Source organism: Ambystoma mexicanum, chromosome 6q (genome assembly GCF_040938575.1).
Source record: "Ambystoma mexicanum isolate Mex_15411 chromosome 6q, UKY_AmexF1_1, whole genome shotgun sequence".
NCBI lineage: Eukaryota > Metazoa > Chordata > Amphibia > Caudata > Ambystomatidae > Ambystoma > Ambystoma mexicanum.
Window position 1 is genome coordinate 1,382,271,139 of NC_090937.1, and position 18,964 is coordinate 1,382,290,102.

At 44.1% G+C, this 18,964-nt stretch overlaps 1 long non-coding RNA gene across 1 annotated transcript in view; it reads right to left on the reverse strand.

The window, feature by feature from the left end:
- Positions 1 to 18,964, reverse strand: part of LOC138515617 (uncharacterized) — a 622,954-nt gene that overhangs the window by 387,657 nt on the left and 216,333 nt on the right. The gene's annotated exons all lie outside the window — the stretch shown is intronic.

Sequence of the window (18,964 nt, forward strand, 5' to 3'; positions counted from 1 at the left end):
AACCCCACTTAGAACATTCAAACACACACTACCACATTCATATTCATTCACCCACCAGTCACTTACAAACACCCTCTCTCACATCCGCTCATTGCATTCTCTACACAGGCACACAAAAGAACATTCTAAAACACACCATCACTTTCACACTCATTCACCCACCAGCCACTCACTCATACACCGTTTCTTACCTCCACCCATTGCATTCTCTACACAAGCACACATCCACCCACCCACCAAGGACATTCAAAAACACACCAGCACATTCATACTGATTCACCCACCCGTCACTCAATCACACCTTCTCTTACATCCACTGATTGCATTCTCTACACAGGCACACACCCATCCATGTATTGCATTCTCTACACAGGCACACACCAACCCACCCAGAACATTCAAAAACGAACATTACCTCACTTCTCATTCAACCACCAGTCACTCACAAGTCCTCTTACATCCACTCACTGCATTCTCTACACAGGGACACACAGACCCGGAACATTAAAAAACATATCACATTGCTTCTCATTCACCCACCAGTCACTCACAACTTCTCTTACATCGACTCATTGCATTCTCTACACAGGCACACACCTACCCAACCAGAACATTAAAAAATACACATCACATCACATCATGTCACTTCTCATTCACCCACCAGTCACTCACACCCCTTACATCCATTCATTACATTCTCTACACAGGCGCATACCCACCCACCCAGAACATTAAAAACACACACATCACATCACTTCTCATTCACCCACCAGTCACTCACAACTTCTCTTACATTCACTCATTGCATTCTCTACACAGGCACACACCCACCCACCCAGAACATTAAAAACACAGACATCACATCACATCACATCATGTCACTTCTCATTCACCCACCAGTCACTCACACCTCTTACATCCATTCATTACATTCTCTACACAGGCGCATACCCACCCACCCAGAACATTAAAAACACACACATCACATCACTTCTCATTCACCCACCAGTCACTCACAACTTCTCTTACATTCACTCATTGCATTCTCTACACAGGCACACACCCACCCTCCCAGAACATTAAAAACACAGACATCACATCACATCACAATACTTCTCATTCACCCACCAGTCACTCACACCTTCTCTTTCATCCATTCATTGCATTCTCTTCACAGGCACATACCCACGCACCCAGAACATTCAAAAACACACATCACATAACATCACTTCTCATTCACCCACCATTCACATACATACATCTAACACGCACTTAACACATGCAAAACACACATCATATTTTTTTTAAAGCCTTCTTTGCAGCTTCCCTCTGTCCTTCCGGGCCACCCTTGGCTCCTCCATGCTGCTCACAAACAGGAACCAGGAAGCTGCAAGAGCTCTTCGGTTCCTGTATGTGAGCTGCGAGGAAGCCGAGGGCGAAGGGGTTGGAGTTGAACGTGGAATGTGACATGTTACACATATTACGGTCAGCTCCAACCCCTACTAAGCGCCTCCCCGGCCCAGCCCTCACCCTGATCGGTGAGGGCTGGCCCAGGGACGCACCAGGCCTGGTGTGGCGGGGCCCCCTTAGACACCAAGAGATTCCGTTTTTTTATTTCATTTAAGTTTGGGGTCACATGGCAGTCCCCAGGGCCCAGGGGTCGCGGTTGCAACCCCTGACGACTCCCAAATGACGTCCCTGACGGATTCCCTGCCTTTAAACTGTCTTAAAATATCACTCTTCTGGAGAATTCTCATCATCGGGTCTGAATACTGGTGCACAGCAATCACCTGAACTTGCTCATATTGCTAAAAAAACATCCAGGGAGCTTTTTTCCTTCATTGCCATCCCTTTTTCTTGGTGGGCAAAACTCTCATTTTCCCCTGAGAAACATGTGGTGGTTCCATGCCCAGTCTTGTGGAACCATGGGTAACTAACTGGTGTTTGTCTTGGAACAAAAATCAAGAATTCAGAAGCTGCAACGCTCATTGAAATAATAAGAACACACGTGTTTTTTTGCAGGTGGAATATCCCAGCATGACTACTTATGCTCACTTTAGGTTCGTGCAAACTATTACCATCGTTTCCCAAAAGAGACATGGCAGAAGGAAAAAAAAACAATTGCCAAATCTATATATGATACGCCAACAGGCCCTTATCACGTTTATTTATTTGTCCTTTTCTTTAGTATGTGATGTGGATGGGCCAATCCTAGACCCTGCATTCCACAAGCAATTCTTAACAAGGTAACTACTCATGAAGTAATGTTTATACCCTACTAACATTATTAAGGGAAGGGTTGTTTTTGTGGGCTTTAATCACTAGTCTAGAACATGCAACATGTTGGTGTAAGAACAAGAAAAGACAGGTAATCATGTTTAAGTACAACAGGTTAAACGCAAAATAATTGCAAATATTCCATACTTACAAATCTCGTCTTCCAAGTGCTTCTATCAGTTCATTTATATTTCACTGGAATACTATCCATTTATGCAAAATAAGATTTCTCATTCCAATTCATTCTAATTGTCTTTTTCTCCCCTCTTATGATCCTATTCTAGACGCGACTTGATTCCTATATCCAACTCCCACACATGAAATACGTACACACCCCTGATAGCCTCTTTTTTATTACTATGTTAGATTAGGTTTTCCTTTTTAGCGCATTACTTTCAAAAATTGTACAGCTCAATTATCTTTCCACAGATGAATGTAAAATGCAATATCGTTTCCCACTGTTCCATTTTCTCATTACAAAAGTTGCATTAAGAAGCTGGTTGAAAAAGACTTTGTAGAAGTAGCCTAAACTTTCCTTTGCTTCCATTGCCTTGTGTAGAGATTATTTGGCAAATGCGGTCGGATAGGTTTCCTTTTAGGAAATTACGAGTTCTGCCTCAGGCAAGGTTGTCCCGTGGGATAGGAAGCCCATGCAAATTATGTATGCAGATTTATTTTTGAAAACTCTTATACTTTTAACTATTAACTGGGTCAAAAATGGCACGACATTTTAATTTGCAGCTGACTCGAAGGCACCAGCCAATCAGAGACTTTGAACGTGGGCTGCATTCCCGGCCTCGCCCAATCCTTGCTGCCTGTCCTTGCATGCTTCTGACACTTCCACCACCCCATATCCACTCCCCCACAGCCGCCAAGCTTCTGCTTACCTCCTGCCTCCTGCCCATCTCCGTTGTGCCCACGTTCTCCTTCTGTGCCATACACAAGGAATGGGGCATCCATGAGAAGCCCTGACTGTGACTGATTTCTTTGTTGGCAGTTTCGTGAAGCATTTACTGAGCCTCAATCAACTGTTGCTATTAACAATTATCCCTGCGTTTGGGGGGACGGATGTAGTGGGTAATGGACCAGAACACCCTCTTCTGCCCCCCCAGCCTCTCACTGTTCTCGACCCTGCACGGTTTGGGCTGGCATGCAGTTACCAGCCATGTGTACCCCCAAATGTTGGACAATGCAACATTATAAAATGCCTCAAAATTCAATGTACCTCTGGTTGTACAATCTTGAGAACAAGATGTGGTATGGATAAAAGAAATCCTCAGCACTTTCAAAGTCAAGCTTATGTTAACCTATTTGTAAAGCTCTGACTGAATAGCTGAACTACTTCTTGGCACTTTCGCTCTGGTGGTTCACCATGCTGTTTTATTAGAACAGGTGGGTCTAGAGGTTTTCCCTGAAAGCCATCTAGATGATGGAGAGTCTTCTGCCTTCTAGAAGGGAATTTCAGAAGTCAGGTGGGTCTAGAGGTTTTCTCTGTAAGACATCTAGACGGTGGTGAGTCTTCTGCCTTCTAGGAGGGCATTTGAGAAGTCAGATGGGTCTGGATGTTTTCCCTGAAAGACATCTAGATGGCTGTGAGACTTCTGCCTTCTAGGAAGGCATTTCAGAAGTCAGGTGGGTCTAGAGGTTTTCCCTGAAAGACATCTAGACGTTGGAGAGTCTTCTGCCTTCTAGGAGGGAATTTTAGAAGTTAGGTGGGTCTAGAGGTTTTCTCTGAAAGACATCTAGACGGTGGTGTTTCTTATGCCTTCTAAGGGGGCATTTCAGAAGTCAGGTGGGTCTAGAGGTTTTCTATGAAAGACATCTAGACGGTGGTGTGTCTTCTGCCTTCCAGGAGGGCATTTCAGAAGTTGGAAGTGATTGCAGTGTACAGTCTATCCCCGAGGTTGTCCCATCAGGTCTTGCACAGCATTTTGCGAACTTGAAAGTGTTTGGCGTTTGTTGAGCAACTGGCTCCATTGGCTCAGTATCCTTCTAGGTTTTTGTATGCAAGGTCATCATGGCGTACATCAGAAGCCAAAATATGTTTTTGAGTTGGATGATGACAGTTTGGACCTCCTTGAGAAAAGGTGAGATTAGCTGCTGCATTCTGAACTGTTAGTGGCCTTTTGATTTGGTAGGTGTGGAGGTGGAAGTAGAAGTGTTACAGTAGTGAAAACTTCAGAGAATAAACGAGTGCTCCATCTACTAATGTGTGGCTTTTGGTTGGTATTCAGGTTGGGATTTTTCAAAGTATTTTATGTGAAAGAATGTTGATTAGACTGTGGAACCTAGTTCGGTGTTGTGACGTAGGACATCCCCGGTGTCATGGTACGCCATACATCATGAAAGAGAATAAAAGGGGGACACACCAAGGCACAGACAGCAGTTCCAATAAAGTACAGCGCTGACTCTGTGTATTATTGAAGCAAGTCTCTGGCTCACCCAGAGAACTTGCAACAACTGGTGATGAGGTGGGTGTATAGCATTCCCATGCTCTGAGCTTATTGGTGCTTTTCAGCATGGGGGCGCGCCACAGTTATAACAGCACTGGTGGAGTGCTTCCATCCTCCCTATGCAAGGCAGCTCCCTGTAGTCCGTGGGTGAAACCTTCTGCCACATCACTCATTTGTGGCCAGGAGGGAGGATCCTTCTCCCATGCCTGTGACAGTCACACCAGGCTCTAAATGTCTTAGCTCAGGACGTCAACGTAGGTGGGAATGTGGCTTGGGGTGCCCCTACCTTGGTTCTCCTTCCCTCCCTGGGTGTGAGAATTATTCCAGGCCCATGGTTAATGTCTGCTAAGAAAACTTACCCAGCCACAGACACAATTTGTTCTGACAGAACCCATGACCACAGTGCTAAACAGGAAGTGGAGGCAGCCAGTAAATGTAATAATGTCCCTGAAACAATTAAGAGTGCCAATGGTGATCTGAACCCTCCCTCCCCCTTATCGCAGACTAAAACTGGCAACACATTATCCCACTATCCTCTCCGGTTAACACATCTCCCAGGCCGTTCCCCTTGAATTGCACCGATCTCTACCTGAACCTAAAGGAACATGGCTAACTTACTCGGCTAAGTCTGCAGATTGCTTTTAAAGCCCCATTCATCAGGATGTTCAAAGTACCAGTGAGAGCCCTATGGGGGCCTTGTAAGAGATAAACAAAACATCATCATCACACCTTAAGAAATCATTATATACTAGCAGCGGCCACTAAAATGAAAATCTCCACAAAACACCACTTTGATAAATCAGATAACAAAATATAGAACCTATGATGTGCATTACTAAATGTCTGATTCGTTCTTGGTGCGTGTATTAGATATCATTGATAGTATCTCCACTTGAGACTTGAATCTATTTGCAGTCACCAAGACCTGGCTACAGGACCATTCCGATCCTGCTATTGACTTGGCAGTCCCTCATTGGTTCACCATTCTGCACAAAAATAGACTTGAGTCCAGAGGAGGTGTAACCATCCTCGATTATAAATCCTCACTGAAAATTCAGTCTGAGGATTTCTGGTTATGAACTCATCTGTATTAAAATGTATGTGGTAAACACACCCCACTGCACTGTATAGTTGTATACATGCTCCCCTCATTTATCGTTAGATTTTACCTCCCATTTGCTGGAACTCATTCTGTCTATGAGAAGCACTGATGGACAGATAATGATCATGGGCGATTTTAACCTTGGATTCAATAATCGGCATGACACAAAAGCTTCCAATCTGTGGTCTTGACTGGGGGTGTACGGTAATTCGGCTTCAAGCAAGTATTCAGCCGAATTCCGGCTATAAACGTGATATTCAGCTTCGGCCGAGTACTTAATTAATTTTGCACTCAAAGCCGAATTTCAGTACATGGGGCTGTCTGCATTCTTTCTGCTTCTTCCAGGCGGTGTCACATCCCAAGCATTTGTGATGCTGTTGAGACAAGTACCCCCTCCCAGCGGCAGGCAATCGCTGTGGTCCCCTTAATGGCTGCTTAACATTTTCTTTCTTCAAACAGAGTAATAGCACTGCTAGAAGAAAGAAAATGTTAAGCAGTTATTAAGGGACCCTCAGTGTCTGCCTACAACTGGGAGGGGAGTAGGGAGGGGGTTGTCATGCGATGGGCCATTTAGAAGACCATTGTTTTGGGCAAGATGTTCATAAAATTTCTGTGTTAAGAAATGCAAAGGGTCATTTTTATTTTGAAAGCACACACAAAGCACAGTTCCCTGCATACATTTAAACCCTCCTCCAGGCCGCTTAAGATATATCAAACAAAGCAGTTTTAAACTACATTTTACAGCATATCTTGCAGCAGGAGCAGGAAAAAAGCCATATGATTTACAGGAAGTATACACATAAAATCTCAGCAACAGCCACTTGTCAAACACTACCCTCCCAGTGATTGTATATTTGCGTTTTCTTGCCACAGGCTATTCCTAGTTATTTGGTCCTAGCCCAACAATGCTACATGGAAGCATCACACATGAATGCACAAGAAACAAACTCTTCAGTGTGTTTTCATTTATGAACATCCTATAGTTAACAAAAAAGAGAAATAAAATACTGAACGGAGATGCACATTTATAAGTGTGGTTTTAATTTACAAAGTATATTTCTTCGTGTCACAACTGTATATTATGTGGCCTTGTACCGTGAACTGCTGCCACTTGTGTGGTCTCTTATTAAAAAGATAACTATCCGGCTCTGTATAGACCGAATACGAAATCTACTATTCGGTAACCCCTAATCTTGACTGAGCACAAGGAGGATCGTACACTTGACTGAGCACTTGTAAAAAATTTAGGAACCCCCTTTAGTTGGACAGATCGTTATTTAATCGGTTTTAATACAGTCCTTGTCACATCCCAACTAGGCCAGCGCTTAGTAGCAATACTATTTCGGAATCCCTGACTCTTAACCAATAATACGGCTGTCTCCCTTCAAGACTGCATTGATCTAATTGATCTTGAGCAGCTATTAGACCAATTAGTGAGAAACGACGTTTCTGATTTTTAAACCATGACAAATATGAAAGCACAACTCATACAGAAAAACATTACAACCAACAACATAATTAAGAAATGGTATAATACGCACCTTAGCCAGACTCCAGAGTTGGCACGTATAATTAGGACATTTGCAAAAGAGAAGACTTGAACAGTGACGTGAACGCCAACTATGCTTAATAAAGAAGGAAGTGCTCATTTTGGACGTCATTTTCTTTTTATAACTACTCTGCTACGATACCGTGACTTTTATAGGGAGATTGGCTCACAAACACTTGCCGGGGGCATAGTGAGGAGATTTTTGTCAGGCATTGAGGAGGGTCAATGACTAGAATGTCAGATGAAGCCAGGTTTTGCAGCATTACGCTTGAGGGTGCATTGCCTTTTCTATTTTTCTATGGCTTTGAGTCTTTTTAACATGATTGTGATTGCCATTTTTGGGCGGTGACCCTTAAGCATATTTATGTGTCATCCGCTTAGGTGTGGAGAGGAGCTCATAGAAAGGTGGTCATGGAAGGTCATTGAGGGCCTTCAGATAAAGGTGGAGCCTTGGGGATATCTGCAAACCATGGGAAATGATATGGACATTCGGTTTCTCAAGCCTATACATCGGGTTTGGTCAAACTAGAAGCGCTTGGACTACCGGAGTGATGGAGGTGAGACGCTCGGCACATACTGCAGGCACTTTAGAAGGTTGATATGGTCCACTGTATCAAATTGCTGTGAATTGTTTCTGCATTATCACCATGGTGAGGGAAACTTGGAGGGTTAAATCTAGCAAAAGGAAGCCAACACATTTAAAAAGGTAAGCCGAGAGAAAATGGCATCAGAATTATGACAGTACAGTCAAAGGAATCTGTGTTACACAATTGCAGCATTAATTCACATAAACAGGAAACAATTCCTAGCACACAGAGTGAATCATCAGCACTCTAAAATGATTTATTTTATCATCTAAATGGATTATGAAGTCCAAAACATCTTCCATTCCTCCTTAAACTTTATAAGTCACTTTCACATATTCTCACTTCAAAACCTCTAGTATCTTACAAATCCATCAAGCCAGTCTACGTATGATTGGAGATTGCTCAGTTCTTCCTGAATGCCAAAAGTCTTACTTTAACATTTTTCAGATGATCAATACAATAGCCTAATTCATTAGAGCAACAGTGAATGTGAAAGCTTTTTCTGAGACATGCTCTTTGGCAGCTGGTGATTTTCAGGAGTGGAGGAGCGAAAATATGGTCCACGACTTTTGGTATGCAAGCACAAAGAGTGTGCTCAAACCCACTAACTGAGACTGATGGGGGTGGGTGTATTTAAAAAAAAAAAAAAAATGTAATCTTTGCAGAAAATAGATGAAAAGCAGTTATGTAGGAGAACACATGATATATTTCAATACATCAGATACCAGGTCCCACCACTCCCTGATTTGCCTCAATACCCCCTTATTTATTTATTTATTTATTGTTTATTTATATAGCGCTTATACACAGGTGAAGTGCTTCAAAGTGCTTCAAGGCGGTAAGGGAACAAGGGAATACAGTAATCAATCTTAGGCAATGAAGATTCTGAATGATCAAAACAGAAACAGAAAAAACTAGCATACTGGGCCTGATGATATTTATGCTAGTGCAAGTGTATGAAGTGGTACACTTGAGACCAAGCTCGGGAGGGGGGTATTGAAAACAGTGGAGGCGGGGCAGGACACCCAAACCAACTGGTCCTAGTACATTTAGGTCATGCATACGTAGAGGTGGAGGTGAAGAGACAGGGTGGGGGGCAGAGTCTGGTCCAGCACGGCCCTGGGTTAAGTGCAGAGAGGTTGACCTGCTCAACAAATGTAAGTTGAAAGTGCAGTAATGTTGAACAAGTGCAAAAGACTGGTGGGGGAGCCTTGGACCTGTAGGCTCGTGAGGTGAACCAGGCAACCAGTCCACAAAAACTGAACAGAGTTATGGAGGACAAGGAGGGTGGAGAGAAAAGAAAGGAGGGTAGCAGGGAACAGGGAGGGAGAAGGAGGAAGAGAAAAGGAAGATCTTGAGGATTTTCCGGATCTTAAGGTGCTCCAGATTAAGACAGAGAGAGGCAAGAAGGTTGTTCCAGAGGGAAGCACCTGCAGAGGATAAAAATCTACCCCCAGATCTCTGTTTGTGAAAGCGTCTCTCCCGCAGACAGTTGGAGGAGGACGAGCAGAGGCCTCTAGAGGGAGAGTATTTAGGACAAGAGTGTTGTAGACAGTGCGGGCCACGGCCAGGAAAGCCTTGTTGATTATGCAGAGGGTCTTGAACTTGATCCTTGCAGCCACGGGGATCCAGTGGAGGGATTTCAGCGCTGAAGAGATGCAGTGCCTGGGCATGAGGGCAAAAATAAGTCTTGCAGTCCTGTTCTGGATGAGTTGTAGAGGATGGAGAGTAGAAGCAGGAAGACTGAGAAAGAGGCTGTTGCAATAGTCCAACCTAAAGAGAACCAGGTGTCTCGAAGTGATGAGCCAATGGGCGAAAGTGAAAAAGGGTAGTTGGTAGTTGGATTTTTTTGGAGATGTCTGTGATGTGAGATGAGAAGTGGAGTCGAAGATGACCCCAAGATTTGCTGCCTCATTGGTAGGTGAGGGCGCAGGACCAATGGAGGCAGGCCAGTGAGAAAGTGGGAAAGTGGGAACAGGTATTCCAATGAGGATGATCTCTGTCTTACTGCCATTCAGGCATAGATCGCTAGCAGCACACCAAGCCTGAATTGCGGCTAGACAGTCAGGGATGAGTGCGGCAGAGGAGGAGGCTGAGGGTAGCCTGAAAGAGAGCCACATGTCATCTGCATAACACTAAAAGTTAGAGGTAAAGGTAGATATCCTGTGGGCTATGGAGGCCATATAGATATTGAAGAACCAGGGTGAAATGTTAGATCCCTGGGGAACACCACAAGTAGAGAGAGGGTGGAGGAGAGAAAGGGCCTGAGTTCCACCTGGGAGGACCGGTCAGAGAGAAATGAGGTGAGGCACACCAGGGCCTGTTCAGTGATGTCCAGGGTATCATGGTGACGGGTGATCAGGATGTTCTGGTTTACCGTATCGAAAGCAGAAGAGAGATTGAGAAGAATGAGGACAGAGGGAGTGTTTGAGTCAAGATTTGAGAGCAGGTCTTTATGGGTGTTCATAAGAGCAGTTTCTGTGCCTCTGGATGCTGAAAGCCAGACTGGTGGTCATGGAGACAACAACAGATTCAGTATGGAGGGTAAGTTGAGTGATAGCTATTTTCTCCAGTAGTTTCCCCAGGAAAAGGGTGATGGAGACTGGGCAATAGTTTGCCGGAATGGAGGGGTCACTGAGTTTTTTTTTTTAGCAGAGGGTGCACAAGAGAGTGCTTCAGAGGAGAGGGGAAAACTCCAGTGGTGAAAGAGAGGTTGCAGAGGTCGGCCAGGGCTGGAGAGTGCCAGATCGGCATCATACCAACATAATTGTACCACTTTTGCTCAGTGTCCCTCTCATTGCTCTGGATCTGCCCCAAGCCACTCCTCTGCCTGCCCCATGTAATCTACATTGTCCATTTTCGCCATTCCACTCCCTCTATCCTAACTTCTGCCCCATGCTTCCGTCATTGCCCTTATCCTGTCCAACGAAACTCCCACTGACACAGTTGTACACCTCATCACCCCAGTGCTGCCCATGCCATTATCACTGATAGGTTATGTCTGTTGTCACTCCTACTGACACCAGTGTTGCTCCATTGTAATCCCACTGGCCGTGGTTCTGTCCCAGGATCACTGTCAATAACCCAGTTCTGCTTCATGCCACCCTCAGAGGTCCCATTCTGTGTCATGCCACCCTCATTGCTGCAGTTCTACCCCTTGTCATTATTGGCACAGTTCTGCCCTCTGACGATTGTGCCTGCCCCATCCTTGCTGCAATGTAATATTCATTGCCCCCAGTTGGGCTCCACTCACATTACCCTGATTGTGCCTATTGTCACTCCCACTGCCTTATGGTTTGGCTCAATTCTGCTCTCATTTTCCCAGTTAGGTCACATGACCCTATTCCCTAATATAACATAGCAGCACAGATACATACATACACAGGCACACACACACAGACAGATACACACACACACACACAGGTTATGTCCAAATGTAGAAGGCATCACTCCATTATTCGGCCTATTTTGATGCATCAAGAGCTGTAGTATTTGTTTTCATGTTTTGCACTTCCTGGGCTATCTTTGGCTTATGAAAGTGTATTAACAATACAATAATAATTCTAGATTATTTCAGTTTTAAAACCAGTATTAAAAGTACAGATTTCAAAACAAAACAAGAACACGTTCCAAAATACTACAGATGCAATGCTTTGGCCCTAAGTGCAATACATGCTAACATAAAATAAATCACAGAACACATTCGGTTTCTCATGCATGTAATTTAACACCAAAATGTGATCCCTGGGCAATGGAGCCCTACTTATAAACAGCCCAATTTCAGCTATGAAATGTATCTCCCCAAGTTATAATGTATGATTAATTCCAAAAAAGCTGAACCAGCCCCCACAAAGGGTAAAACAACCAAACATATGTAACCAGCATAAACATTGCAATGACACTCAGTCACACCGAATGTTTAAAACAGGATTGAAGGAAATGAACCCTAGGAAAATCTTCTCTGTGGGCTTAATCACTGGAAGTCGGGTGAATCCGTGGGGGCCTGATGAATAGTTGCGATATCTGAAGTGCTCTTGTGAGTTTGGAGGTGGTTGGTAAGCCTGTGAGTGGATTCAGGCATCCTAAAATGATTTGGACAACATCATCCCGGTGACATCAGAATCATGTATTCTAGCATGGATTCGGCCGAGTTCTTAATCAGAAAATGAATTCGGGAAACTTTATAAAGAACCAGCAACTTCCTCTTCCCTTTGTGGCCTTTGATGGGCTGCAGCACAATTAGGCATGGCTGATCCACACCAGGAGCTGCAGAAAGAGGGAGATTGTTCAGGGGTTAGGCAGGATTTCTTTCCTTTAAGATAATAATATTTTTATTTCCATACACAAACAGTATAGTCAAAACAAATCTGCCATGGAATTCCACAAAAATAATATAACAATTATATCTATACAGAAGTCATAACATAATGTTCCAAAAAAACAAAAGACATGAAATAAATAAACAAAAAAAAACCTGATATAACAATATCTCATCAAATGACTTTCAAATGGAGTATATATGTAAAACAACAAGGTAGCACAATAATACTGTTGATAGAATGGGGTTTCATATAAACAGGACATAGCTTACTCTGCATCTAATTAAAGAGACACTTAACCATATGTGTTTAAGAAAAGGACCCAAAGGTAATTGAATCTGTCAGATTCATCTTTACACTCCAGAATAGCTTTTTCATATGTTGATACAGTTAGTACTTTTCAACCTACTCATCAATGTTGAATCTGTTGGGGGACTTCCAAGCACACAAGATCATTCTTTTTGCAAGCATACAGCCTCTTAGAACCCATATTTTCTTTGACAATGATAGGTCACCCAAGGAGGTGACATCACCCAGAATCAGAAGCGTGGCTTTTCTTGGGATCGAACATTGGAGCACCAAGCCAATCCGCTCACATGTCACTTCCTAGAAAGTTTTAGTCTTCACGCAAAACCACAGTAAGTGACTTAGAGTACCCACCGGTTGGTTGCACTTCCAGCAACTTTCTTTCCTTTGAGCACTGTGTTTATTTCCTCTTTCAACATCTTTTGTTGTTAACTCTAAAACTACATTTTTGTTTTTTACTTTGTGTGCATGCACTGAGGAAGTTATTAAGGAAGCCGTTTCTTTTGTTTTTTTGGGATTCCTTTTCGTTTATTTTTTACTTGAATTTAAAAACTTTGCTGGGAAAGGTTTATGTTTTCTTACTTTTGAAGCCAGTTTATTTGAGGGGAAACCTTTACTACTTTAGTTGAGAAACTTTACTTTTTGTATTAGGCACACAGGCACTCTGCTTCCTCCAGCAGCTGTTGCTGCAGCAGGTGTTTTTAGAGGGATTGTTGCAGATGAGGGGGTGGTCGAGATACTGACACATAGGAAGGGGGAGGAGCCAGACCCGGTGGCACAGCTAGTACTGCAGGAGTCAGGTGGAGAGGCAGTACCATAGGGGCCAGGAAGAGGAAAGCTAATTAGCAGGGTCAAAGGGATATTCAGTATTGCATGGGTGCAGAAGAGTCACAAAGCCCAGTGCGTCTTCAAGGAAGGCACAAGAGATCCCACGAAAGTACACAGACAAGAGGAAGACAGCTCCCATTTGCCATCATCCTCTTGTGCACAGGGACCGTTAGGAGGAGGAAGTTCTTTTCTAGCCATTCACTAGGTACCATAGCCCTCTTGAATCACCTGCAGCACTGCCACTAGGATGTATATGACAACATACACCCACCACAACCCCATGCCAGTGATGATGATGACACTGCAGAAAAATCTTCAAAGAAAAACACAAGGGGCACAAGGGAATGGCGATGCCATCATTTGAAGCACAGACTTCTCCCAACAGTGACTAATCTGGCTCACAGAGAGATGGGTTGGAACCTACCTACAAAAAGTGCCAGGCCAATCCCATGTGCTATTCCAGGGAATATGAGAGAAAGAGTCAATGTCTCAGAGGGCAGTGTCATGGACAATATTGGCTGCCAGGCCAGTTCACAGCATAAGAAGCCCCAACCCAAGCACATTTAAACTTGCTGAGTATGTTCCTGTGATGGTGAGGAACTTTTAACGTGTTTTTGTTTTTCCTTCCCATCTTAAAAAAAATCAAATAAATTACAAAAGATCAAAATCTTAAAACATCATTCTAATACCCCAAAAATAAATCTTAAACTTTGCTCCATTTATTTTGGTGTGATATTTTGGGCGTTGAAGAATAGATATTCAATTGAGAGAAGACATTTGAAACAATACTGCACATTTCATGATTGAATTCTTTTGGATAGAATTGTAATCGTATGGCACTCAGTGAGACTTTAGTCCCTATCCTGTTTTGATAGGCGGTGCACCATTCACTTGTCTAGGGAGAGAGCCTGAAACTAGGGACAGTTAAATTTTCTAATACAAAACTAATAATTCAGGATGAGAGACCAGCCTTTGGCAACAGTGTAGACTGTCTTTTTTTCAAAGAATCCCAAAGAATCTCGCCATGTGAGGTCACTCAGCTTAAAAGTGATATTGGTTCGTCAAGTAACTCCTTTCTATTCAGGGTCATGTCTCCTCAGAGATATGACAGAGTACAACTTCAGGCTATTCATCCATCCCTGCAAGACAAGAGACATGCACATTTGTGTGTGTATCCCGACATCTGCAGGACAAGAGCGATGTAAAAATGTAAAGGAAAGATGTAAATATCTAGTGTGTGTCCTTGCCCATGCTAGACAGGAGTGATGTAAAAACTCCCACTCCTGCGCAACAGGAGTGACATAAAATGCAGGCTGTGTGTCCACTCTTGTGAGACAGGAAAGATGTACATAAATGAGTGTGTGAGTCCCCCCCAAGAGTCAGGATAGACATTAAAATTAAAGCTGTTCCCATACCCCGTATGACAGACGAGCCATAACATTCAGGCTTTTCCCCACCCCTGTAAGACTGAAGAGTAATACAAATTTATGCTGTGCCCCCATCCCGGGAAGGAAGGAGGGACGTACAAAATGATTGTGTAAATTACACTCTTCCATCATTGGAACATCTACAGTGAACTGATCATGCATGCCTGTATTATGCTGTGGTACTAAACAATAGTGGGTCATAAGAATTGTTGTTCATCCTCACCTCGGTCACCACCATCCATCACACCACAATAAAATGTAATCTACAGAGTGAGAGCTAGTGATATTAATGGAAACCACAGTAGCAGCCAACCCTCCTCTTCTGCCAAGGCTACCCTGTCCTTTGAGAAGGTCATCTTCCTACTTAACTAAGGTCTGCTGCTGACTTTGAAAATCCTGTTCAGAAAGCTACAGTATCTTGTCATAGTCGACTGGGGCATGGTGTGCATTCATTTAATGAACAGCAGTCGCTCTACATGAACTACATTGAGAAGCTTTCTGTGGCCAGGGGCAATGGCTCCAGTAGCATTAAAAATACAATGTACACTAGTTTAAGGGCAAATTAGGATATGTAATTAGGATTACAATGAGAAGCTTTCTGTGGCCAGAGATAATGGCTCCAGTAGCATTAAAAATACACTGTACACTAGTTTAAGGGCAAATTAGGATATCAGTTGTGTGGACAAATGGTGCTGGGCAAAACAGATTGCTTGGAGAACAAATAGTACAGTGGGCCATCGTCCTTCTCAAGCTGGCATGTGTCGCTCAGTTTTATGTGATATTTCAACAGTTTGAAGGCTGAGCACCGAAAAGACTGATTTATTTCAGCCAATTTTGCGCAGCCTCTTCAAAATGCAGAAATATCACATATGTTGGAATCTGATTGCCTGCCCGCCCACAATGCCACCCTCTCCCGAGCCCCCTTTCCTCTGTGCTGCCTCCCTTCCTCCCCCAAACAATTCCCTGCGACCCCCACCTCTGACACAATTTCATGCAAACATTTACATGTACCAGGTCCCCTTACATGTTCCATCACAGACATTCTCCCTTCTACCCAACACAGAAATACACAAACATGCACACAAACACACACACACCCCAACCCCCCCAAAAAGACTCACATGGCCCCGCGATGAATGTTAATAACCTGCATGCACTGGTATGTGGCCCGGGGTTGACAGTTCAATTTAGAAAGACCGCTCTGAGCGGTCTCAGAGTAGTCTTTATTCATTATGTTTTATGAATGCGAAGAATTGAAAAAAAAATGTTTCACTTCAGACTGTGTCGCTCAAATAAGCATCCACCACCTGGTAGCTGTAGTCTCACCACCCCTACCTGCTGCTCTGCCAGGCCCAGACACAATCAAAAATTCAGAATCTGGAAGTGAGTGCCACATCAGGGGATTTGTGAGAGTTGCATACTGTACGCGGGAATATCCTGCGTCTAACACAGTTGAAGCAGAGAGGGTGCTACCAGCTGAAGACTTACTTCTTACTGACTATTGGGGATGCTCAGCTGTTGTTGATGCCTGTCCTTCAATCCTCTGCTCTGCAAGCAAATGATCTTGCAAATGCCTCTTGAGTGCAACCTTGCACATTCCAATGATGTCTTCTGTATGTGTCGTCCTGTGGCCCACAGTCTGGATTGCAGCCATGCTAACCTTAAAACATGGGGTCAACAAAATAATCAATGTTCTCTTTCTTGCATTTCATACTTTGGTCATTCTGAAAGATTTACAGCGTTCTCGCACCAGCTGCTCAATGTCTGACTCACTCTTCTTATCATGTTCCATGGGTCTTTTTTATAGGTTGTTTTCGAGCAAGCAGATCCATGGAAGCACTTCACTCAGTCACACAGAGATTTGGCACACATGCTGTGTAGCTTTCACAAAGGGCCATAGCAAACAGTAGTATGTGGGCATGGGCTATCACTGAGTTGGACTGAAAGCGGCCCCATACAATGCTTGACTGTGACTGTAGCTATAGTTAGTCCCATAGTTGCTTTTCTCAGACATCTGTCAAACATATGCAATGGTGAATTCCAGCTGGCTGGAACAGGCATTTTTAGCTGATGGTCTGAGATTTCGTGCTCTACCTGCAATGCACTTAAACCATTTCTAGCACTGTATGGCCACCTGAAACGAGAGCAGATCTGGTGTGCCACAGCATGCATATCATGGCGTAATTTCTGACAAAACAAAAAATAGAGAATATGTGCACTGTCCTACCCAGCCTTATTGAAGCAATGACAGTGATGTCATTGTCTGCAGCCAAAACAAACAATGCTAGTTGCTGCGGAGTTAGCCACTCTGCCACCACCTGCTCCACTTCATCCCAGATGCCTGCTCGTGTGTGTCTCCTGCCGTCAAAACCTTGCATACACAAAGTGGCTTGTTGGTGGAGAGTGCAGGTTCAAGAGTACAAGGATGAGTAGGGGTAAATTGACCCACTCAGCCCTCACACTTCTACAAACCAAAACACAATACAATCATAAAGGTAAAACAAGGACAGATAAGAGATATACCTCCTTCGCCTTTTGTGGTAATGTGGGCCGGAAAAAGGCTATGCTCTTATGAGGGGCGTGAAGGGGAACCAGTAGTGGCCATCCCCCCTTCTGTCCATCAACCCCCCATGCACTTTTTCCCCCCTCCCCTCTCCTCCATCTGCCTAGGCTCTTGCATGATCTGAAGGCACCATGACTCGAAGATCGCCTATCTGTCGTTCCCGTGTCCCCCCTCTTTGCATGATATCGCCTCAATGCATTTGGAAAAACTGCACAATCGTTGTCAGACCAGAATCTACATTGTCAACTGTATTATATGTACTTATTCCTTGCACTTACTATGCCTAGTGCAGAAATGTATCATTCAGAATTTCAAGGGCTCTGAATGACTGCTTTTCTTTGAACCTTGTTCCCTACCTCCTTGAGTGCTTTGAAACACTTGCTATGTGAATAGGCTCTTTACAAATAAACAATACCATACCACACCATACCATACACAAAGAACATTGTATCAGAGTCCAACATAAAGAGAATGTCCAATCAAAATTCAACAAAAATATATATACTTCAATCAAACACACCATCAGCATGTATAACAAATAGAAAAAACACTGAACAAAAACCCACCCTAAAAGAAGAACAAACAAGATGTGACATACAAGAGAAAGTAACACTGAGTGCAGTTCTATGAGTGGTAGGTCATTCACTAGCCCCAAAAAAGATATCTTTGATGAAAACAGCAGTGATTGTGACCTAACCAGTCTCTAGTGTCTAGTGAACCGAGGGGGCAGTTCAGAGTCAACGGTACCGGGTTTCCGTTCTTGGTAGTTTGACAAAGTCAGATCCATTGTCGAACGTAGATGAGAGTGGATCAAGATCAGTTCGGGCACGTTGGATCGTGTAAGCCTAACAGCAAGCAGGCGTCCAGCCGGGTTAAGATGGCTGCTCTGGGTGGGATAAGGGTGGCTCTGAATGGTGCAGGTCGGGGTGGTTCCAGGAACGCTTCTCAGTTAGCTAGGCCGAGTCCAGAATTTCACTGCAAGGAGGGATCAATGAGTGACGCTCCAGCGATTTGAACCAGCGGGTGATGGTCATCGAAGTGGTGATCTTGGGTGCGCTGATAGGCGGTCAATGAGGCGGCAGTTCAAGAGCTACATGGGTAGGGCTGTGGTTGTTCGGTTTGAGTCCCAGCATTGAGGAGTCGCTTCAGACCTAGCAGGCAATGAGCTTTAGCTAGAACATGATGCAGTTTCCAGCTGGTTCAAAGTGCAAGCAAGTTTGGAGGAGCGCAGCAACCCATGCTGGCGAATTCTCTCTTGTTCCAGGTGCAGTGAACTTGGAGCAAAGTTCGGGTGGTAAAACAGGGAGCTTCGACAGGTCTGGCACTCCAGTTGCTTTGAGGCCCACTTCGGGGAACTCGAGGGTAGGATGGTTATGTTCAGGGTCTACTTTCCCAGCCCAGGACATTTTGGTGCAGAGGCGTTGTTAGGGGGGGGGCTTAGAGGGCTATAGCCCCGGATCTTTTGGTTGTAGCCCCAAATAAAACCTCAGGGGTTACAACCAAAAGGCTAGCTAGCCCCGAGTCCCGGCAGCCCCGACATTAGCTTAGCCCCA